Consider the following 25026-nt stretch of genomic DNA (forward strand, 5'->3'; position numbering starts at 1 on the left):
ACCGAAACCTGTGGTATTACAGTCTTCCCTCCTTAAAACGAACTTCGTCCCCGAAGTTCACACCCATACCTACATAGTATGCACACATACCACTTTACCAACCAACACCACTCAACACTCATCCTCCAACCTTGACACTAACTCACCCAACCAGGCCTACCTCAACAACGCCACTCAACCTAGCATCAACCGTAGAATAGCCTCTCTAATTTCATAATACCATCGAATGCCAACAACACAACAGCCACTAACTCGCTAACAATTCTAATACCAACACAATCCGTCAAGCGAGCGAGAACGACTACCAAAAACCAAAACGGAATGTTGCATTCTACCACCCTTAAAACGAACTTCGTCCTCGAAGTTTACTCACACACATAAGCATCATCACCCAATTCGTTAACACTATCGAAGTTTACTCACACTCCTAAACATCATACTACTACAAGCACTGGCATTACCTATAATAAAATCGACCATCACGTAAATCCATCCTTAAACCAACACTCAAACTTCCAATTGCAATCTGTATGACCATCAAACTCTCTTTGTCGCATCCGACTCCTCTTAAGATAAATGTTACGTCCTTGTAACTCACTAATACTAGGTTCTTTGCTATACCTCCCATAATCCTCATTACCACCGCATGTCAACGATAACCCACTATAACCTCAACACCTACAACCATTCCTATATCAAGGGCTCTCTTTCTCTAACAGTTCTCGTGCCTCTCATTATTATGTACTCCATCTAACGTATATCATAAAATCCTCAGTATAACCACTACTTCATCTCTTCAACATTACCGCTAAATGACATACTTCTTTATACATGGCTTATTTCTACAATCATAACTCACGATCCACGATTGTTATACACACTCATACTAGATCCTCAAGTTCTCCTGTTCATTGCCGTAAAACTCATCCATACTCAACATAACACTAGTTCCCAACTCCTTATACTCACTGTCCTAATAAAGATCACGAACCACTTGCCGCTTCCAACTCAGCACCCACACATTCCACAAAACTCTTGCCCCAACTATGTCAACCATGCCTCATATCGAAAGTATTCTAATAACCTCTCACAACTGTGTCCCATTAACAGAATATCACCATACCATGGCAACAACAGAAACATACGCAACTTTCTTTCACATCCTACTCTACCCTCACTCCCAAGCTGAAACTGGTAAGAAACATTAATAAACAAAACAACACTCTATATGCCCAGACCGACACTGACAGCAAACAACAGTAAACAAACAACAATCTATATAACTGATATATACTTTCGAAAGTTTGTCTCATCAGTAAATAAACAACAATCTATATAATAGTGCCCGGATCGCCACTCGAGGCACAACAACCATATCGATAGACATCACAACTTTTACAATCCCATAACACTGACTCAGCACAATTTCCTTGACCAGAAGACTTTCTTAAAACCGCTTTACTAAATCGCAACGCAACATATTACACGGAATAACATAAAACGACTTATAACTATCACACCATACCATTACTCGTGAGGTCAGAACCTGACATAAACATGTACACATATCCTGGACCCATAAACAAATCTAACTAGCCAATCCTGATCACGTAAGTTACCACTTGATAATGAATATCTCTCATCCGAACTTAACTCAGATGCCCTTCGTAACATATCCTCCCATACACACAATTATCACCACCCGACGAATGTAACCATTTCATCAGTACCCAACTACCAGCGAACACCTCCTATATCCACATCTTATACTCCCTCACATCCATACATACTAATCATGCCTCTACAAAAACAATCTCTTTAGAACAGCTAACTTCCCTATTTAACATCAATCTTAACCACTAGTGACAACACTACGACGCCACCATCTTTCATGTAACTACTCTCTTACCATCACCTCTAAATATAACAATTCATTTCCTCTCCTGGTTATCACCCCAAATAACGAACATTAAATCCGTCAAAAAAATTTACCTCAATAACTATCCAACCTTTATCCTTGATTAGATAATCATCTACCTCACCACCATAGTCTCCCACCGTACAAACACTCTACCAACTTCCTAATCCTTTAAATCCTCAAACTCAGGCCTGACAAGTCATCCTGCAATTTATATATATACTCCTTTAACTCACGCCCTCATGGTAGCATCACACAATTTTATGATGCCTGACTTTCATGTCCCCTAATTCTTGTTAACGTTCAATCAACTTACCATCATCCTTCTCTTTCCATTACTTCCAAAAAAAATCAAATTCGATTAGCCTATGTCATTATTTCTCATTCACTTCTTATCAACAATCCTTCTAATCACACTTTTCACTCATACTCTCCACCGATAAATCTACCCACTCAATGATTTAATTCATTACATCTTCTTCTAATAATCCTAGATAACCAAGCTTCACTTCATCCCGTGACCTCCCAAATGATTATACACTAGGCTCACCTTCTAGTAATAGAAATCTCCATAACAACTACTACCTATATACCCTTATTGCGGCATCCCTCGATCTAAGCTCTCTAGAGACCATTTTCATCTCCTTGCCCAACATCGTCATAATCGTCCCTCTCCAGAAATCACTATATATCCCAAATTACCATAATTTTCACATCCCTCATTTCAACTTTTGTTTCTAACATTCCTCGAATTTACATTACTGTTCTATCTTCACTTGACCATATACGATCATCACTACACCACGTAAGTCAACGACTAATTCACTCACCATAGCTCACAGAATGTGCTCCTCATCTCAATACTCGTCAACTTCACTTATTTTTTCCACTATCCATCACAATCCCGTATACTCATGTCCTCTCTACCCAACACATATCCTTCATAAGCCGGCATTCTCCACATCATAGTATCTGGTAACTTACGTATCAAGACCGCCACATACATAAAGAATCCTTTAAGACCCAAAACATACGTGTGCACATACCCTATGACTCAAAACAAATGTTAGAACATAGCCACCGACTCAAAATGACCGCCCAAAGTGGTACTCGGTCGAGTACAAGGCATACTCGGTCGAGTACAGGATACTCGGTCGAGTAACTATAGTACTCGGCCGAGTTTTAGACTCCAGAAGCTGACCCATTGTCACAGAAGGATTACTCGGTCGAGTATTGGGAATACTTGGCCGAGTAGTCCTTACTCGGTCGAGTATTACCTTACTCGGCCGAGTACCGACACAGTTCTCAGCAACGTACAGTTTTCGTAAAACAGTCATATCTCACTCGTTACTCGGCCATTTTGGGCGTGTGACTTATAGTTAGAATCGTAAGAGGACAAGATATCACCTCCAATTGGAATTACAGCAATATCATTTCTAGAACTCGACTTATGACAGTTTTAAGACAGCCCTACCATAATCGGTCTTCATACAAATCAAATTTTTCTTAACAAAACAACTTGAACATGAATAAGGCAAACAATAACAACTCAATACTTCTAAAAACCAGTACATAGGTGAACTTTTATCATATCCACATGTACATTAAATACAACATAAACTTACGATAACATACTTAAACATACAATTCTATATACTATACTTCGCTACCCTTTCGAAAGCCAAGTAATAAATCACATATCATGCTCAAAATTTATCATGTTCAACTATACGATTCATCTTCTCCTTTCATCCAAACTTCATAAACCACAACTACAAGTTACACACACGTTACTCGAAACACATAATAACTCCTAAGACATTCCCATGTTGACCGGCTAGACATTGTAAGGGCCTCAATGCGACTTTGGGACATCTCCCAAGTCTTTGCGGTAGCTCCAAACAACTCTCCCCGGGTTCATTTTATTTAGACTCCCTATGTTCATTATGTTCATTGGTTTTAGGTTCCAGAATCGTCGCTCTGATACAACTTTGTGACAACCCCACATACCAAGGTGCCTTACCAGGACCACCATAGCATGAGAGACCATCACCATCTCAGTTGCCCGAGGTTAGTATATCAAAGTTACCAATCCAAAACATAATTATTAAAGTATAAATGATTTAATGGTTACATATTCCAAAACCAAAATAAAAGTTACTAATGCTAAAACTGAATGATAAAACTCTTGACAGCGGAAGCTAGACTCGAGTGATGACTCCCCATGACGGCCCCATAGCTAGTGAACATCATCACTTGTCACAATCTGCTCACCATCCCCGAATGGATCACCACAAATTTTATAAAACAACAACGGGGTCAGTTACTGTATAATCAAAATAAAACCAAGTACAGAAAGGCAAACTGCTGATCATCACACCTCCAACTCCTGATCTCACATAGTAACTGACTACACACTAAAGTGTGTAGCCCTGCCAGATTACCCATCGCAACAGGTAATCCACACCGCCAGTGGGGGACCGCAGCCAATCCCCACCTAATCCCCGCTCATCAACGAGCGATAATCCTGTTCATTAATGTGCACATCCCCTCCTATGGCGGGTTCCACAGAGGGCGAAACTAGTGCGTGAAGCCACTCCCGCAAGTGACTTCACTCAACCGAGGACGCACCTCGCGAACTTCATCAACAACCATCACAACAACTCCAACACACCACCAACGACCAGCAGATAATCAATCGCGCAACGTTATATGATGGCATGAATGATATGGTTGTTGCTACACTCTTGCATGCTATGAAATTTCACATGTGTAGGGATGAATTTACATGTCTTGTCATCTCTTGGAAAATGATAATCCCATTCCCTTGGTGCATATCATACGGTTATCTAATGCTTGATAGTGTTATTGTTAGTATATAAATGGCAACATTTCGGCAAGGTAAGTGCGAGTGTGGATGTAGGGAGTAAGGATCGGCAACCTTGGTGTCACATGAGCTAACTCGGGACGAGTCACCGATAAGTGGTGGACTCCCGAACCTTGTATTGCCTTGCAGGAAATCCGTCGATAAGCTCTTAGTGAGAATTTGAAACCCAACGGGGTCACTTGACCGAGTGCGAGTACCAACTCGGCCGAGTAAGCGAGCACTCGACCAAGTGGACCCTTGACTCGACCGAGTGGACCTGGTTCCAGGGGTCATATATTCTGGAAAACCCGTCACTCGATCGAGTGGGTCATCCACTCGACCGAGTGGACTCATACTCGACCGAGTGCACTCAACACTCGACCGAGTGGGTTCACACGGGTTGGGTTACTCGGCTAAAAGTCCTTATTTTCCCCAATTCTTCATTCTTATCTTCATATCTTCATACCTTCATCTCTTTCATCACCAAAATTCTCCCAAAAACCTCCATTGTTGCTCTAATTTGCTTGGAATTCACCATATTTCTCCATTTTTCTCATCTAATCCCACTAATTTGGTCAAGGTAAGCTTATTCATCTTCTTCCATCTTTTTCCCCAAATTTGATTTTCTTAGATCTACTTCTAAATCCTTTGAGTTTTGTTAATTAGTTGTACATTTTGCTTAATTCATGATACTAGTAAGCTTTTAATACCATTGTTGTTGATAAAAATCAAATTTTTGTAGAAAATTTTCGTTCACCATTGTTGAACTCGAATTGGGTGTTCTTGGGTCAATGATTGGGTTTTGGTGATTGTTGTTGTGTATAGTTGGACAACAAAGGCTTAACTTTTGTTGTCATGGATGGATCTTTCATAATATGTATAAATTTCGTCTTAAAACTCCGTCTTAAAATTTCGAATTCTAGACAAGTCATGCCCAAATTATGATTTTTCATAAGCAAAACTTAGTTTAATCACCTCATAGGACTACTATCTTGGTTGATAATGTACTATGTAAACCAAAATGAAATCAATTTTTGTCTTAAAAACTTGGGTAAAAACTCTCCCAATTTTATTCTAAAATTTCCATGAATAATACATTTTGTACCTTAATGATGAATTTCTTATGCGATAATATTAAGAATTTTGTAGTTACTACCACTTTATAAGAGAGATTAAAAAGAAATTTTATCTTGAACTCTTGAAAATTCGACTATAACTATAGCAAATTTTAATTTATACTCACTTATTCAACTTAAAATTTTCTTATGACATTTTAATCACCCAAGTTCCTTTTAAATGTTGACAAGCTAAGCTAAATTTTATTTCCACCAACTTTAGCGAAATTGTTGTTGATGGTAATGTCCTATAATCACTTAAGTGGAACTTTAAAGTGTAGTGCGTCATGGTTGAGTCGAAATTTGACAAGTCGGGTGATGAGTTTGGATAATGCATATAATTAAGGTCATGTTTTAAAACCGTGCTATGTCACAAGAATCTTTATATTCCGGAAAAGAATTTATGTAACATAAGAAATTTTTGGAGAGGTCAACTAAATTACAAGGAAACTATAATAGAAATTCCCTTTTTATTTGGTGTCTATAAAATTGAGAAGTTGAGAAAATTCTATCCATATTCAAAATTTGCTTCAAATTCTTACCTTTCTCGTTCCATATCTTGTGTGATCTTCTCTTGTAGAATGACAAGTAATGCTAGAACCGGTCGTGGAAGGAATGCTCGCCAACCTCAACAAGAAGCACCACCCGCTATCACCCTCCCGGACTACCTGTCCATAGCTTTTGAGAGTGAGGAGCACCGGGACAAGTTTGAGATCCTAGCCACTAGGAGGATAGCCCCGACCAAGTGCATGTCGGTAAGTGCCTTGGAAGCCCTAGGAATAGAAAAGGAGGTGCATAACATCTTCACGGTTCTTGGATTGGAGGGTTTGTACACTTTGGAGGAGATAAGTTACCACAACCTCACCCTCGAGTTTTTGAGCTCCTTCACCTATGACAAGGGGACCCATAAGGTGAGTTTTAGGCTCAAGAATACCCCTTTCAACCTAAGTAGTGATGCTTTTGCCGACCGTCTAGGGATGGGTAAGCGAGTTGTAGGTCACCATGACAAGATTGAGAAGGATATGAAAGCTTCAAAGTATATATTACCGCCTTTACACAAGCAGGAAAAGGTTAGTGTAAGTAACATGAATACTAATGACATTGAGCACCCCGTCGTAAAGATTTTCTTGTGCTCCTTGACCAACCTCCTCTATGGAAGGAGGGACCCGAGAAAGCTCAACTCCACGGAGGTATTGATCCTAATCTCCTACCTTAACCCCCGCCATGAAAGCCGTCTCCACTTCAATGCCGTGTCTTTGGTGTGTCTTGCCCTTTTGAGGATGGCCGAGGTGGACCAATGCTCCTTAGATTGTGGAGCCTTGGTGACTCGATTGGCCAAGAACTTGTTAGCTTACGAACCGGGGGCGGTGGATGCACCCATGTCCAAGGAAGTAGTTTATTTTGATCTTGATTGGTTGAGGGCTAAGTCTTGGGTAGTAGATGGAGAGGAGGACGGCACCTATTCTTGGAGGATTGATGATGAGTGGTATATGAAGCTTCCCGCTGGTGAGGACCTATCGCCGACTTCCCCTTTAGAAAGAGCGGGATCACCCCGCCCCAAGGCCCAAATGTATACCATCCCTAGTGGCCTCACTTTTGACCTAGAGGATGCCACCAAGAAGTGGGAGGCACCCCCGTTACCCCCCCCCCCCCCTCACCTCGTGCTCCCGTCGAGCAAGCTCCCACATCGTTTTCCCACTCCATGCCTACAACTATGATGCCCCCACCTTATGCTGGGAACTTTGGCCAAGCCCCACCCACTTTTGAATCCAACTATCCCATGTCGTACCTCATACACCGAGTGAACACTGACCTTGTGTTGAGAGACTTGCACGAGACGGCCTATAATCAAGGAGTACGACCCGCCCACCGCCGCCCTAGCTTTAAGTCCGGACCCGGAGACACCTCCGGAGTTTTCAAGGCCTATGTATCCAACCATCAGATTGGGAGATCAACTTTCCTTTCGGCGTAGGACACTTGTGTGACCCATACATGGGTGATGCCGGGATCTATCTTTGCTATGCCTACCAAGGGAGTGGAAGTGAGGCGGGAACATCCGTGGAAACAGAGGCCATGGACCTTGATGAAGTGTTGGAGGCGGCGGCTCGCAAGGGACTGGAAGAGGAAGAGGCAAATGAAGAAGAAGAGGTGGAACAAGCGGAAGGAGGAAGCAAGACAGTGAAGAGTCGCTCCGGATGGGCAAAGTGGGTGTCTAGCATTGGCAAGAAGAGGAAGTCCTCCAAGTAGTGGTGACCTTATGATTCGGGATCCCTTGAGACTTTTAATTATCATTTGAAACTTTGAACAATTTAATTTTTATGTTGTAAGCCGGCCATAAGGCCAAGACTAGTAGACCTTGCACAGTAGGATGGTGTAGTGATCACCGTTTGGACCCCATTGCATGTATGATCAACCATAACAAAGCTTAGAGGCCATTAATGGTCGAAATTTGGACTACCCAGCGACACTCGGCCGAGTGCCCTATTTACTCGACCGAGTGGCGGTCCACTCGACCGAGTGTCCCCTTCACTCAATCGAGTAGGCCGAAAAACAAGTTCTGGAAACTCTTGTAAAGACCCTCACTCGACCGAGTGACCCTGTCACTCGACCGAGTGACTTTTACCCGACCGAGTAAGTGCCAAAATCGACCGAGTACCACGAAATTTGACCTTTATTTTTGGACTATGCCGACATATTACAACTTGATTGGCCATAGGAACCTCACACGGTGGACTTTTATGAATTGTTCACATTTAATCTTGCCATTGTTCGGGTAGTACATGAGAACCGTGGAGCTACAAGTGACTATATAATAACATAGAGTATATATAAAAACTTACATGCCTTAGTAATAGTAATGATAAGTAAATAAATAATGACGAATATGTAATACTAGTATGAGTAGTAGCGGTTCAATGTAGTATGCAATGATATGTCAAATTTAAAGGGTAGTTGGGGCCTAGTCATGAAGGACGTTCATATATGGTAATCATATACTCATCAAGTGGATATCAACTTATAGTGATAATAGACCTACCAATTGTGCCACATGAAACTTATAGCGAACTTCGGGACGAAGTTCTCTTTTAGGGGGAGTGAATGTTAGAACTCGAAAAATTTAGAGAAGAAAGAGCACGATATCGAAAAATTTAGAGAGCACGATACGTGGCAAAGTAGTGAGAACGAACTAGACCTAGGATAGAGAGGATATAATTGTGTAACAATAAGAGTGATGATGGCAAGAGAACACACGAGAACCGAGAAAGAAGCCCGAGAGTAGACCGAGGAATATTTGGGAAAGAGAGTGAGTGGCGAACTTCGGGGACGAAGTTCATTATAAGGGGGGAATATTGTAATACACGGCATTTGTGGGACCCGTACTTTGACCTAGGGACGCGTGAGGGAACCCACATATACGCAGACGAGACCAAGTAAGACCTAAACTAGACCTAGTAGACTTCCAGTGGACCGAGTAGAACCCCAAGTGGACCAAGTGAGTCGGCACTCGGTCGAGTAAGGGTATACTGGACCGAGTGAGTGCCACTCAGCCGAAGAAGAGAATTCAACCGAGGAGGTTATCTTAGACCCCGGTTTTGGACCTTGCACTAGATTGAGGTCTAACATGAGATCCGTCTAAGAAGCCATGCCTTTTTCCAGCTTGGGACTATTCCTTGGTGAGTTTAGGACATTTTATTGTAGGAACTTGTATCCCAAAGAGGTTCCTATCAAGAGCTAAGGAGCTAAACAAAACCGGGTGCAATGAAGACCACGACTGGAGCATGCTTAGACTATTGTGCAATATGTCGCTATCAACATTCCTCTTTTGATCAAACATAGCTCAAGGGCCCTTAGGAGAGTTTTTGCAGCCTTGCTAAAGTCTTCCAAGTGAGTCCAAGTGTGCATAAACAAGACTTGAGCTAGTAAACAAGGGATTGTTGTACTATTACTTTACTTTCTATCTTTTATGCTTTATGTCCTTTTCATTTCTGTTTTCTTGTAAGGTCCTTGGCTGCCGTGTTATGTAATATTAGCAGCTTATTTTGTGACCTTAGGATGCACTCTTAGATGAAGGGAGGGGATTGTCTTACTTGTCCTATAAAAGCAAGCACAACCCTTAGCAAAAATCAGATTATTTTGAATGACAAAAACCCTAAGAAGCAGCCTGCTTTCTTTCTTGCTTATCTTTGCTTTGTGCTTGATAAAATCCCTTGCTTAGTGCTAGGAGGTTGGATATGTCCTTTGATAAGTGCTTGGATGAGTCTTAGGCTTAATTCATTGCTTTGTGTTCGAATTAAGTCATACCTTGAGTCCTAAACAAGCTGAGTTTCTTTGTTTGTCACTTGAGTGTTTTTGTTTCCAAACTTGCTCCAAATCTGATAGTTTTAGTTCAGTCGAGTAAACCGGTCACTCGGTCGAGTGAGCTAAGCTGTACCCGAGAGATGATATTTCGGGATTTCACCTTATCCCAACACCAATCCCTTCATTCTTCTTCTCCTTCTTCCTCACTCTAAAATACTCTCCCCTCTCTCTAAAATCTCCCTAAACCTAGGAATATCACGGATGTGAGGAATTTTCATGGGCTAGCATCATTTTATAGGAGGTTCATCAAGGATTTTAGCACTCTCATGGCTCCTATAACTGAATGTATGAAGAAGGAGGAGTTTAAATGGGGAGATAAGGCCGAAGCCTCCTTCAACACCATCAAAGAAAAGCTATGTGAGTCTCCTATTCTTGCTTTACCAAAATTTGATAGGTTATTTGAAGTTGAGTGTGATGCTAGTGGCATCGGCATTGGGGTTGTCCTTGTTCAAGAGCACAAACCAATTGCTTACTTTAGTGAGAAAGTAAGTGGTGCCAAGCTCAATTACTCAACTTATGACAAAGAGTTCTATGCCATCATAAGAGCCTTAACCCATTAGAGCCATTATCTCAAGCCAAGGCCCTTTGTTATTCATTCGGATCATGAGGCTCTTAAGTACATCAATGGGCAGCATAAACTCAATCATAGACATGCCAAATGGGTTGAGTTCTTACAATCATTCAACTTTGCAAGCAAGTACATAGAAGGGAAGGATAATGTGGTTGCGGATGCTCTATCAAGAAGGTTCATAATGTTGAGTTACATGGAATAAAGAGTGCTTGGATTTGAGCACATGAAAGAGTTTTACAAGGAGGATCCAGATTTCAAAGAGGAGTGTGAGTCATTGCAAGGTGGACGAGCTAAAAGGGGTCATTACTTGGTCCAAGAGGGGTTCTTGTTTCGTGGAAACCGGTTGTGTGTGCCAAAGAGTCCCTATAGAAGCTTGTTGGTAAGAGAGGCACACTCCAATGGTCTTGCCGGGCACTTTGGCGGCATTCAAAAGACCTATGACATACTCTAAGAGCATTTCTATTGGCCTAAGATGCTTGGGGATGTCCAAGATGTGATCAAGAGGTGTGCTCCATGTCAACAATCCAAGTCCTACTTCAAAACAGGCCCCTATACTCCTTTACCCGTCCCAAACCAGCCATAGGAGGACATTAGCATGGATTTCATAGTTGCTTTGCCAAGAACTCAAAGAGGCAAGGACTCCATCATGGTTGTTGTGGATAGGTTTAGCAAGATGTCTCACTTCATTGCTTGTAAGAAAACGGAGGATGCATCTAGTGTGGATGATTTATACTTCAAAGAGGTGGTTAAGCTCCATGGAGTTCCCGGCCAAGTCTATTGTCTCGGATAGGGATTCAATGTTCATGAGCCACTTTTGGAGGTCATTATGAAAGCTACTCAAGACTAGGCTCTTATTTAGCACCTCCCATCACCCCCAAACTGATGGACAAACGGAGGTGACTAACAAGACTCTTGGGATGATCCTAAGGTGCACGGTCTCTAGGTCATTGAAGGATTGGGACCTCAAACTAGCTCAAGCCGAGTTTGCCTTCAATAGGGCTCCTTCTACAAGCACGAGCAAGTCTCCATTTGAAGTTGTTTATGGCGCCAACCCCCTCATGCCAACTGATTTGGCACCCATTCAAAGGAAAAAGATTGATTTTGATGCTAAGAAGAGGGTTGAACAAATGCTACAAATCCATGCTCAAGTTAAGAAGCAAATTGAGAAGACCAATGAAGCATACAAAGCAAGGGCCAAGGGTCCTAAGCAAGCCAAGAACTTTGAAGTAGGGGATCTTGTTTGAATACACTTAAGAAAGGAAATATTTCCAGCCAAAAGGAAGAACAAACTCATGCCAAGAGCGGATGGTCCATTCGAAGTCCTTGAAAAGATTGGGTCCAATGCATACAAGATTAACTTGCCCGGAGAGTATGAGGTCCATGGCACATTCAATGTTGGGGATTTAAGCCTTTATTATGAAGAGATTGAAGATGATAATGGCGAGGATTTGAGGGAAAATCCTTTTCAAGAAGGGGAGATTGAAGAGAAATCAACCGAGGAGGTTATCTTAGAGCCCGGTTTTGGACCTTGCACTAGATTGAGGTCTAACATGAGATCCGTCTAAGAAGCCATGCCTTTTTCCAGCTTGGGACTATTCCTTGGTGAGTTTAGGACATTTTATTGTAGGAACTTGTATCCCAAAGAGGTTCCTATCAAGAGGTAAGGAGCTAAACAAAACCGGGTGCAATGAAGACCACAGTTGGAGCATGCTTAGACTATTGTGCAATATGTCGCTATCAACATTCCTCTTTTGATCAAACATAGCTCAAGGGCCCTTAGGAGAGTTTTTGCAGCCTTGCTAAAGTCTTCCAAGTGAGTCCAAGTGTGCATAAACAAGACTTGAGCTAGTAAACAAGGGATTGTTGTACTATTAGTTTATTTTCGATCTTTTATGCTTTATGTCCTTTTCATTTCTGTTTTCATGTAAGGTCCTTGGCTGTCGTGTTATGTACTATTAGCAGCTTATTTTGTGACCTTAGGATGCACTCTTAGATGAAGGGAGGGGATTGTCTTGCTTGTCCTATAAAAGCAAGCACAACCCTTAGCAAAAATCAGATTATTTTGAATGACAAAAACCCTAAGAAGCAGCCTGCTTTCTTTCTTGCTTATCTTTGTTTTGTGCTTGATAAACCCCCTTGCTTAGTTCTAGGAGGTTGGATAAGTCCTTTGCTAAGTGCTTGGACGAGTCTTAGGCTTAATTCATTGTTTTGTGTTCGAGTTAAGTCATACCTTGAGTCCTAAACAAGCTGAGTTTTTTTTGTTTGTCACTTGAGTGTTTTCGTTTCCAAAATTGCTCCAAATCTGATAGTTTTAGTCCAGTCGAGTGAACCGGTCACTCGGTCGAGTGAGCTGAGCTGTACCCGAGAGATGATATTTCGGGATTTTACCTTATCCCAACACCAATCCCTTCATTCTTCTTCTCCTTCTTCCTCACTCTAAAATACTCTCCCATATCTCTAAAATCTCCCTAAACCTTGCCTTTGACATTCAAGCTTGGATTAATAGTGGAACACTCCTTCCAGTCGCCGATCTACCTTTGTAAGTCGACATCCTACCCTTTTTCCTCTTTGTTTTATGTTAATCCCGGATTAGGGTTTATTAAGAGAGATTAATTAGTATTTGGGTATGTAAAATGGATAGTTAGTAACTAAGAATGAGGGATTTTATGTTGTAATTTAGTATAGAGTGAATTGTGATAGTTATGACGTGATTTATGTAGGATGAGACGGTTTTATGAGATGGATACTTGGTGATTTCGATTATCTTGAGGAATATGCGTAAAGGTAGGTTATCCTACTCGGTTTCAATACTGTGTATGCATATTTGGGTGTCTTTCCTCACTAGTGCACTTATGAGTCGGTTAGTATGAATGTGGGATTGAATTCATATTTTTGGTCATATGTTAAATGTTGTTTAAAGAGTTAAGAACGATTAACACCTAAGAGGGGGAGGGGGTGAATTAGGTGTACCTTTTTTAAAATTTTATCCTTAACTTAGTTAATTAATTACTTTAAGCTAAGAATAACGAAGTACAAGACTTGAGAAACTTAATTGAATGTAAGTTCACAAGAAGGTACAACAGTTCTATGTCACGGTATAGGTGACTGTGACACAGAACTTGATTAGGTACATGCGAGAAATAGCAAAGTGGAAGAACGTAAAAGTAAATGAACAAACAAACGACATTTTTAAAAATTGGTTCAGCCTCTACTCCGAGGCCTACGTCCAACCGTTATTTTATTGCTTGTTTAGAAATTTACTCAAACTTACTAAACCCCTTACAATGAAAATAACTCGTCAACCTACTCCGGTTGCACTCAAACTTAAAGCTACTCCGCTTCAAGAGTTTATGGGTTCTATCTCAAGGTGTTACAGAATCTTGAATCTCAAGAGTTCACTTAAATGAACATGGAGATTACAATGAAGATCTAACACGAGAATCATGGAACAAACTCATCATGTCACAGTACAGCGAACTGATACTTGGAGGTTTTACAGCTTTTTCGAAAACAATTTTGAAGACTTAAAATCAGAAAAACGTTTTGCAAACACTTGAAGAACAAAGCTTTAAATGCACAAATGATTTGCAAGGTTTTTACAATAAATGCTTTGGAAGTCTTGAGAAATAAATGTGACTAAGACACTCTATTTATAGTGGATTTAGTCTTAGGTAAGTACACTTTGAAAAATTAAATCCAATATTAAAATGATAGCTTTGAGTGATGGTAAGTGTTAGACTTATAGGCTTGGGGCTTAAGAAATCAGAAAACTTAAGCTTCTACACTCAACATGTGACAATTTACCGAAATGGCAAAAAGCTTTTCTTACTTTAGAAGTTTGACAAGTCTTCTTTGCCATTTTGGTAAAAGGTGTTTGCACAAATCTAGAGGCTTAGTCAAGTGGGCTTGTGACTCCAAAATTTCAGATTATTTTCAAGCTTTTGAAAATTCAAATGTTTAAGGTTTAAAGTTTGCAAAGTTTTGACACTTAAAAACATTTGGTCGAAATTCCTCCTCCGTATGATAGTACCAGAAACCACAAAGATGCAGATCTTTGTTGCATGGTTTTGCCATTACTTGACTTAAATGAGAATGTTACACATACTCTTATATATGTCGACTAAGGCTTGGAAAATATCATTGTCTTGACTTCCTTGATTAGCTTGATCATCTTGAATCATTGTTGAAAGTCCATTTGATTGCTTCATTCACTAATTATTTCAACTAAGAGCAAACAATCATATAACTAAGGGACTTGGCATCATCAATCCAATGTGTTCTAACAAATTCCCCCTTTGATGATGACAAGTCCAAACATGTGTGATATTCCCCCTTAGCCCATGGTTAGTCGATCTTTGGTCAATTTCAACATAAACATAATTAATAAACATGATCAAGGTAGTCGAAAGGTGCAACATGCTTGGCCAAAGTAAAACATCTAATCATGGAAGCTAAGACATAATTAAGGTGGACGTTAGCCTAAGAGTTAGAAGATCACACATAGCATAATTAGACTACTTCCCCCTCTTGACATCGTCAAAGGAGGATAAAACATGTCCAAAAGTCAAGCAACACGATTCAAACACACACAAAGAGTTCGAACAAGATAAAAAACAAACATCCAAAGGTGCAAGAGAGTGTCTTAAAAAACAGCAAAGAGCCAAGGTTCATAAAGAGAGACGGGTTAAAGAGGCATGAGCTTAGGAGGCATTCTGAAGACGTTCAAGTAGATCTTCATTCATAGTGCGAAGATCACCCACTTCATCCCTTAACTTGCCCTGTTCTTTGACCAACCGATTCACAATTCCAAGGAGTTCATACAACTTTGCGAGTACCACACCCATTTCAAAAGTAGAACCTGCAGTAGAACCCGACTGATTTCTCCTTTCCAACTTCCCATCCTCAATCTCCAAACTCATCCGAGAAAGAAGGCCCGGTGTCATTTCATCACTCAATTTTTCAATTGCAGGGCTTCCTTTCAATACTAACCCCTCCCTCTTAAAGATGATCGAGAGCCACATACCATAAGGGACCACGGCATTTTTGTCAAAGTTGCCGCTTTGGAACTTAGTGGACATCTCAAGAATTCGGTGAAACATAAGGCGAGGAAGGTTAATGGGTTTGTGCTTGACAATGTGATGAATAAGGAGCATATCAAGGAGAGAACATCTCCCACGGCTATTGTTGGACGGAACTAGGTTACGAAAAACAAGGTTAAAGATGAACCGGATGGGTGCGGTTAATTCAAAGGCATATATGTTGGTAGGGCCATCGTCATCATGAGGTCGAAGAACCTTCATGACCTGGGTAGAGGTAACCTCGTCAACTTCACCCCAATCACGTTTGGGAAAGGAGGTAAGCCCGACATCACATATGTCCAGATGGGCAGCAAGTTGGTTGATTGTAAGGACAAAGGGTTTCTGATTTATAAAGGCAGAGAGAGTTCCAGATTCAACATCTACCTTGACTGTTGCATAGAATTGGATGATTTCGGACAAGTACATGGGACTATATTTGTCCAACAAATTCACCCAACCCTGTGCATACATAGCCTCTTTGAAGTATTTAAAAGCAGGAGAGGTGTCATACCAAGATTTCTTATAACGCCTTCCACTGTGGAAGCAACAAATCAGCATACCGTGGCATATCTTGAAGATCTCATCCGGAAGATCGAGAGAACTAAGATGGTTGAGGATGTCATTCTTGAATGATTCGGCATAGGGAGCAATAACAAGGTCCATGCATGTGTTGAGTGGAACCTTCTCCTCAATGATCTCATTCTCATCTATGCTTGGCAAATCCCGATGATAACGAGCCCGTTTGGGTGCCTTGGTTTTTGAACCGGATCCCCTTTTCTTTTGAGTGACTTTGGGTTTTGGAGGGGATGCCTCCGGTGTCACATCATCATCATCATCACCGAAGATTTCAAGCATCTTTCGCTTGGACCGGGTTCTTGATGCTGGTTTCGAAAATAATGGGTCAAGCCCATCATCAAACATTTCATTTGCATCACCATGATCCTCAACATCAATTACCACTTCAACATGCTCCGTCTTCGTTGAATCAGTTTTTGAATCTTCATTAATTTTTTCAACAGTGGATGCCACAGTTGCATCAATGTTACTCATCTCATTCTTCTCTAAACTTTCATTCACCAAATCTTTCAATAGCACATCATCATCATTCTCTTCAACAACATCTTTCTCATCGTCACTCGTCTCCTTCTTTTCTTTTTCTTTTGAATCCCCTTCATTCTCTTTTGATTTTTCCTCACTTTCTTTTTCTTTGTCTCCCTCTAATTTTTCCTCACTTTCTTTTGATTTTTCTTTGTCTCCCTCTGATTTTTCCTCACTTTCTTTTGATTTTTCTTTGCTTTCTTTTCCCTCTTTTGATTTCTCACTTTCAAGTTCCCCCTCTTTCATTTCACTTGATTGATCTTCCTTTTCATTCGTTTCGGCAACATCATTTGATTTTCGAATGTCTTCATCCTTTTTTGTTCCCTTAGAACCGAAGTCCTCTTCATCGGTGTCAACGTCCACTTCAGCATCTAATTGGAGAGAGATAGGAGGATTCCTACTTCTTCCTCCTCTGCCACGACCACCGCCCCTTTTGGCGGTTGTCTTCTTTCGTGCAACGGTTGGTTTGGCAGTGGCAGAGATGATCTCATTTGATTTGGCAGCGGTTTTGGGAGCCATCTTTTTGGCAATGTACTTTGGGTTAAATGTATCTCTGAGTTGAAGAACTTCTTTTGAAAACTTTGGAGGCATTTTAAGAGAGTGGAAAGGGAAAGGGTGTTGACGGTTTTGGGAATCCGAAAAAGGTGAGGGTTGGTTTTTGTTTAGTGGGTAATAGGGAGTTTTAGTGTGGAAACATGAAGTAAATGAGGGGTTGGTGTATTAATCAAGGTGAGTGGACGGTTGAGTGTTGAGAGAGTGAGGCTAGGGTGTAGGCTTTAGATATGATGGGACATAAAGTGATTTGGGAAGCTCAATGCAAAAATAACTCAAGTGCACATAGACAATCGTTGATTTCATTTTGTTCGACATTTGCATGCATTTGACCATATTAACTAAAATTTAATTACATGTAAATCCTTCCTCTAGTCAATCATTGGAAAAAGTAATTTAATTTAGCGATATGTCACCTAATAAACCAATTTCCGACCGAAGTCTTTCGAATTGTTCTCTTTCTAACGGTTTTGTAAGAATGTCCGCAATTTGATTTTCCGTTTTACAAAAGCTTAGACAAATATGACCTTTCTCAACTTGATCACGTAGAAAATGATGTCGTATGTCGATGTGTTTAGTTCGTGAGTGTTGTATAGGATTCTTTGATATATTAATTGCACTAGTGTTGTCACAAAAAATAGGGGTAGTCTCGAAAGTAAGGCCATAATCATGCAATTGTTGACGTACCCAAAGAATTTGTGCACAACATAGAGCGGCACTCACATATTCGCTTTCGGCCGTGGACAATGCAACGGTGTTTTGTTTCTTCGAAGCCCATGAAATGAGACACGGTCCTAGGAAAGTAGCAATGCCCGAGGCGCTTTTCCTATCTAATGTGTCACCGGCATAGTCCGCATCCGAAAAACCTACAAGATCAAGTTCGTAGTGAGTTGGGTACCAAAGATATAGCCCTTGTGTTCCAATCAAATACCTAAAAATCCGTTTGACGGCTTTGAAATGAGATTCTTTAGGATTTGCTTGGAAACGGGCACAAGCACACACACACTAAATTGTATGTCTGGTCGACTAGCGGTTAAGTAAAGTAAGGAACCGATCATACCTCGATATACCTTTTCACTAATGCTCTTACCATTTTCGTCTTTGTCAAGCTTGACTTTAGACACCATTGGTGTGGGCATAGGATTAGAATTAGTCAACTCAAACTTACTTAACATTTCTTTTAAGTACTTTTGTTGATGAATCATCGTTCCATTTTCACATTGTTTGATTTGAAGACCAAGAAAGAATCCAAGTTCTCCCATCATACTCATTTCAAATTCCGAGGTCATCAAATCAGAAAAGTACTTATAAAGAACATTGTTAGTTGCTCCAAAAATAATGTCATCGACATATACTTGCACAAGCAACAGTTCATCTCCTTGTGACTTGATAAACAACGTTTTATCCACGGACCCACGTATGAAACCATTTTCCAATAGAAACTTTGAAAGCCTATCATACCAAGCCCTAGGAGCCTGTTTTAAACCATAAAGTGCTTTATCTAGTTTAAAAACGTGGTTGGGAAACTCGTTGTTTATAAAGCCCGGAGGTTGTTCAACAAACACTTCTTCATCAAGGTATCCATTTAAAAATGCGGTTTTGACATCCATTTGAAAAAGCTTTATACCTTGAAAAGACGCAAAAGCTACAAGCATTCGTATGGCTTCAAGCCTAGCTACCGGTGCAAAGGTTTCATCGTAATCAATTCCTTCTTGTTGGTTAAAACCTTGCACCACTAGTCTAGCTTTATTCCTTACGATTTCTCCAACATCATCTAACTTATTGCGAAAGACCCACCGTGTACCAATTACAGTACGTTGGGAGGGCCTAGGGACAAGATGCCATACCTTGTTCCTTTCGAATTGCTCCAATTCCTCTTGCATTGCAATCATCCAAATTCATCGACCAAGGCTCTTTGTGACATGGTCCAGTTCGATTTTTGAGATGAAGGCATTGTGTGCACAGAAATTTTGAAGCGATGATCTGGTTTTTATTCCAGAGGTTAGGTCACTAGTTAAGTTTGATAAAGGATGTGAGCTTTGGTTTTTTCCATTTCTTGGGGATAAGTGAGTTAGAGGATTCGGTTTGTTCGTCTGCAACAGTAGAGGGAACTGTTGCATGAGGATTGTTTGAAGGAGGTGATTGTGGTTTGTTTATGATTAGATTGGGTTGTTCTTCACCATCCTTGTTCCCCCTGGATGAGGTAGCATCATCTTGTGTAGGAGGACGATTAGTTCCCCCTGAATTTTGCACATCCTTCTCATGCAACAGTTGCTCCAACTGTTGCTCAGCTTCTTCTACCACTTGATCCATTTCATGTCGTATCATACCAATCTCAAAATCATCATCATATTCATCATCCCCATCATCAACCTGTGTGTTTGACACAAAAAGACTAGATTCGTCAAATATTACATGAACGCTTTCTTCCATTTTCATAGTCCTTTTGTTATAGACTTTATATGCTTTACTATGATCAAAATAACCAACAAAAACTCCTTCATCACTACGAGCATCAAATTTGCCAAGGTTGTCTTTTCCATTATTGTGCACAAAGCATTTACTACCAAAGCATTTTAAATGTGAAAGATTAGGTTTTCTTCCTCGTAGTAGTTCATAGGGAGTTTTCTCAATGATTTTTCTAATCATGACACGGTTGTAAATATAACAATACGTGTTTACGGCTTCGACCCAAAAATTCTTAGGGACTTTAGAGCTAATGAGCATGGTCCTAGCCATATTTTCAAGAGTTCGATTCATTCGTTCTACAACCCCATTTTGTTGTGGGGTTCTTGCGGATGAAAAGTTATGACTAACACCATACTCATTACAATAGGACTCAAATGACGAGTTCTCAAACTCGGTTCCATGGTCGGATCTCAATGAGACAAGTTTATAACCAAATTTGTTTTGAACCTTTTTTACCCAAATTAAGAACTCATCAAATGTTTGATCCTTAGAACTTAAGAAGAGAAGCCAAACAAATCTTGTGAAGTCATCTACAATGACACAAATAAAACGACTTCCACCTCTACTCACAACTCGCATGGGACCACATAAATCAATATGAATGAGTTCAAGAGGTAAGGAAGTGCTAACAACCTTTTTGGATTTAAAAGAGCACTTAACTTGTTTTCCTTTAACACAATCATCGCAAAGTGATTTAAATTCAAATTTAATGTTAGGAATGCCGTCAACTAGATCAAGTCTCTTGAGGGTGTTAAGTGTCTTAGCATTTACATGACCAAGTCGTTTGTGCCAAAGCCAAGGGTTGTTCTTTTGAACACTCATGCATGATAGTGATTGACCCGACAATGTATACAAGTTAGTCATGTAGACATCTTTGACACGTTTACCTTCAAGTATGAGTTCTCTAGTTTTTCCATTGATGATTCTACATTCACTAGCAAGAAATTCAACAATATTACCTCGATCACAAAGTTGTGAAATGCTCAAGAGATTGTGTTTCAAACCTTTGACAAGCAACACTTTGTCCACGCATAATGACTTTGACTTACCAACTTTTCCAATACCAATGATTTCACCTTTCTTGTTGTCGCCAAAAGTCACCATGCCACCATCGTAGGCTTCTAGCGAGAGGAATTGGTTTTCATATCCCGTCATGTGACGAGAGCATCCACTGTCTAAGTACCAATTGCTGCTGCCCCTCACTAATGCCTATAAGAAATCAAACATTTAGTTTAGGAACCCAAACAAGTTTGGGCTCCTTCTTGACAACGACCTTTTTGACTTCCTCTTTCTTTATCCACACTTGTTTAGCATTTTTAGTGTTTCTTTCTAAGTCACGAGCTCTTTTGTCACAACCATTAAACTCATGACCTGTTTTGCCACAATAGTTACAAATGATGTACTCGGGAAGACCAGATACTTTCTTCTTCTTCGGAAGTCGGTTTGACTTGGATCCTGGTTTCGAGTGCAACAAAGTGTGTGCTCTTTGTTGCATTTGAAACCAAGTCCAGCATTCTTTGCAAATTTTTCATATTCTTGTGATTGTTTCAAGAGAAACTCCAAAACATTATGACTTCCTTCCCATTTTAAGTAGAACATCTTAGCCTCATCTAGCTCTTTAGTTAATGTTTCAATTTTAGCAAGATGATTAAGATTCAATTTACCTAAATTGTCGAAAGCTTGTTTTGCAAGTCTGGCTTCGTCACTAAGTAACATCCCAATTTGTTCCAATTGTTTATTATCCCTTTGACATAATTTGAGGTCAGCTAGAAGAGTGTCAAGTTCCTTAGTTAAAGAAGACACTAATTTCGTGAGAGTATCTACTTCTTTTCTCGAATCAGATGCAACAGTAGAGACCTCTGTGGCATGAGTCTGTTCAGCTCTTTTTAACATCTCAATTTGAGCAAGAAGGTCATCATTTGATTTTTGAGCTCGTTCTAAGGCACTTTTGACATGACTAGACTCATCATTTAACATTTCAGCAATCTTAACAAGATCATCGTTTTCGTTGTTACGAGTAGCTAAGTCAATCAAAAGTTGGTCACGTTCTTGTGTTAGTGATGACACATTTCCTTTGTTAGAACTGGATGCAACAGTGCAGGATCTGTTAATCGGTTTCATCGATTTTGTTGGCTAAAAACAAATTTTGTTTTCGAAGCTTTTTGATTTCTTTTTCAAGACTCAACATGGAACTAGGTTGATCATTCTCATTTAGACTTTCTTTTAGGACTACATTTTTCTCACTATGTCCTCAATTTCGATTTGCATAGCTTCCAACTTATTAGTTTGGACACAACATTTATCTATGAATTGATCTAGGAGGAGACAAATTTTGTCTTTAGAGAAAGATCGAACCTTTTTCTTGAGCTTAATTACCTCATGGTCTGAATCGGAGTCTGAATCCGCGGAGTGAGCCATAAGACACTTGATGTCTTCTTTCTTTGATGATTTGGAAGCAATTTTTGAGGAACTAGACGAGATGCTAAGTTTGGCGTCTAATTCATCCTCAAGGACATCGTCCTCTTCAGAATCAGACATGCCCCAAATAGCAGTCATTACTTTGTTTTTGTAATTACGTTTTGCAAAGTCACGTTTTTCCTTAGATTTGATATCGTTCCACTTTGGGCATTCCTTGATTTGGTGACCTTTGTCACCACATTTAAAGCAACCAATAGTGGAGTTAGATCTTCTCTTAGGAAAACGGCGTTTACTAGAGTTGTTGCTATACCTTTGAGAGTTTCGACCATTGATCATGCCAACAATGTTTTTAGTGAACATTGCAAACTCATCATCTTCATCCTCCTCATCACTTGAGAGAGCATTAAGAGCGAGTCCTTTCCCTTTAGAGCTTTCACTAGAACGCTTCATGAGAGTTAACTCATGAGCCATAAGTGAGCCCATAAGTTCATCAAGGGTGAGCAATGAAAGGTCCTTAGCTTCCTCAATAGCCGTAACCTTCGGTTGCCACTTTTCAGTTAGGCTACGAAGGATTTTACGGACTAAATCCTCGGATTGAAAACTCCTACCTAAACTCTTAAGGTCATTGACAATACTAGAAAAACGTGAAGACAAACTATTAATTGACTCATCTCGTTCCATATTGAACATCTCATATTGTTGCATGAGAAGATCAATACGGTATTTCTTGACTTGTGACGTTCCCTCATAAGCAAGGTTTAGGGTGTCCCAAATCTCTTTGGCCGAAGCACATCCAGATATACGATTAATCTCTTGGTCACCGATCCCATATTGAAGAATGGACATGGCCTTAGAGTTTTTCTCGATTTTCTTATAGTCGGCCTCAACATACTTATCCTCACTTTTTAAGGAGCTAGTGACATCAGCATTAGTCACTTCGATTTTGAGGGGACCCTTTTGAATGATTAACCAACATTCATAGTCCGCACTTTTGACATAGTGCTCCATGCGATGTTTCCACCAGGCATAGTTTTCTCCCTTGAAAATGGGATACTTAGTGTGTTTTGAATCGTCCATAACTATAGGATCAACTCTTTGGATTTAACCAATATCAAGAGCACGAGGCTCTGATACCAATTGAAAAGTTAAGAACTATTAACACCTAAGAGGGGGAGGGGGTGAATTAGGTGTACCTTTTTTAAAATTTTATCCTTAACTTAGTTAATTAATTACTTTAAGCTAAGAATAAAGAAGTACAAGACTTGAGAAACTTAATTGAATGTAAGTTCACAAGAAGGTACAACAGTTCTATGTCATGGTATAGGTTACTGTGACACAGAACTTGATTAGGTACATGCGAGAAATAGCAAAGTGGAAGAACGTAAGAGTAAATGAACAAACAAACGACATTTTTAAAAATTGGTTCAGCCTCTACTCTGAGGCCTACGTCCAACCGTTATTTTATTGCTTGTTTAGAAATTTACTCAAACTTACTAAACCCCTTACAATGAAAATAACTCGCCAACCTACTCCGGTTGCACTCAAACTTAAAGCTACTCCGCTTCAAGAGTTTATGGGTTCTATCTCAAGGTGTTACAGAATCTTGAATCTCAAGAGTTCACTTAAATGAACATGGAGATTACAATGAAGATCTAACACGAGAATCATGGAACAAACTCATCATGTCACAAAGATCTGAACTGATACTTGGAGGTTTTGACTTTTTCGAAAACAATTTTGAAGACTTAAAATCAGAAAAACGTTTTGCAAACACTTGAAGAACAAAGCTTTAAATGCACAAATGATTTGCAAGGTTTTTACAATAAATGTTTTGGAAGTCTTGAGAAATAAATGTGACTAAGACACTCTATTTATAGTGGATTTAGTCTTAGGTAAGTACACTTTGAAAAATTAAATCCAATATTAAAATGATAGCTTTGAGTGATGGTAAGTGTTAGACTTATAGGCTTGGGGCTTAAGAAATCAGAAAACTTAAGCTTCTACACTCAACATGTGACAATTTACCGAAATGGCAAAAAGCTTTTCTTACTTTAGAAGTTTGACAAGTCTTCTTTGCCATTTTGGTAAAAGGTGTTTGCACAAATCTAGAGGCTTAGTCAAGTGGGCTTGTGACTCCAAAATTTCAGATTATTTTCAAGCTTTTGAAAATTCAATGTTTAAGGTTTAAAGTTTGCAAAGTTTTGACACTTAAAAACATTTGGTCGAAATTCCTCCTCCGTATGATAGTACCAGAAACCACAAAGATCAACAGATCTTTGTTGCATGGTTTTGCCATTACTTGACTTAAATGAGAATGTTACACATACTCTTACATATGTCGACTAAGGCTTGGAAAATATCATTGTCTTGACTTCCTTGATTAGCTTGATCATCTTGAATCATTGTTGAAAGTCCATTTGATTGCTTCATTCACTAATTATTTCAACTAAGAGCAAACAATCAAATAACAAAGGGACTTGGCATCATCAATCCAATGTGTTCTAACATTGTTCCTTCATTTATCATGTATGGTTGTGTTTGTGTTGTGTTGGAGGTCTTTGGTAGTGATACTTGATTGTTGA

General features: G+C 39.9%; 1 protein-coding gene across 1 annotated transcript in view; it reads left to right on the forward strand.

The window, feature by feature from the left end:
* The window catches only part of LOC141657771 (protein CELLULOSE SYNTHASE INTERACTIVE 1-like), a 468470-nt gene that overhangs the window by 218826 nt on the left and 224618 nt on the right, over nt 1-25026 (forward strand). The window lies entirely within an intron of this gene.

This window comes from Silene latifolia, chromosome 5 (assembly GCF_048544455.1).
Source record: "Silene latifolia isolate original U9 population chromosome 5, ASM4854445v1, whole genome shotgun sequence".
NCBI lineage: Eukaryota > Viridiplantae > Streptophyta > Magnoliopsida > Caryophyllales > Caryophyllaceae > Silene > Silene latifolia.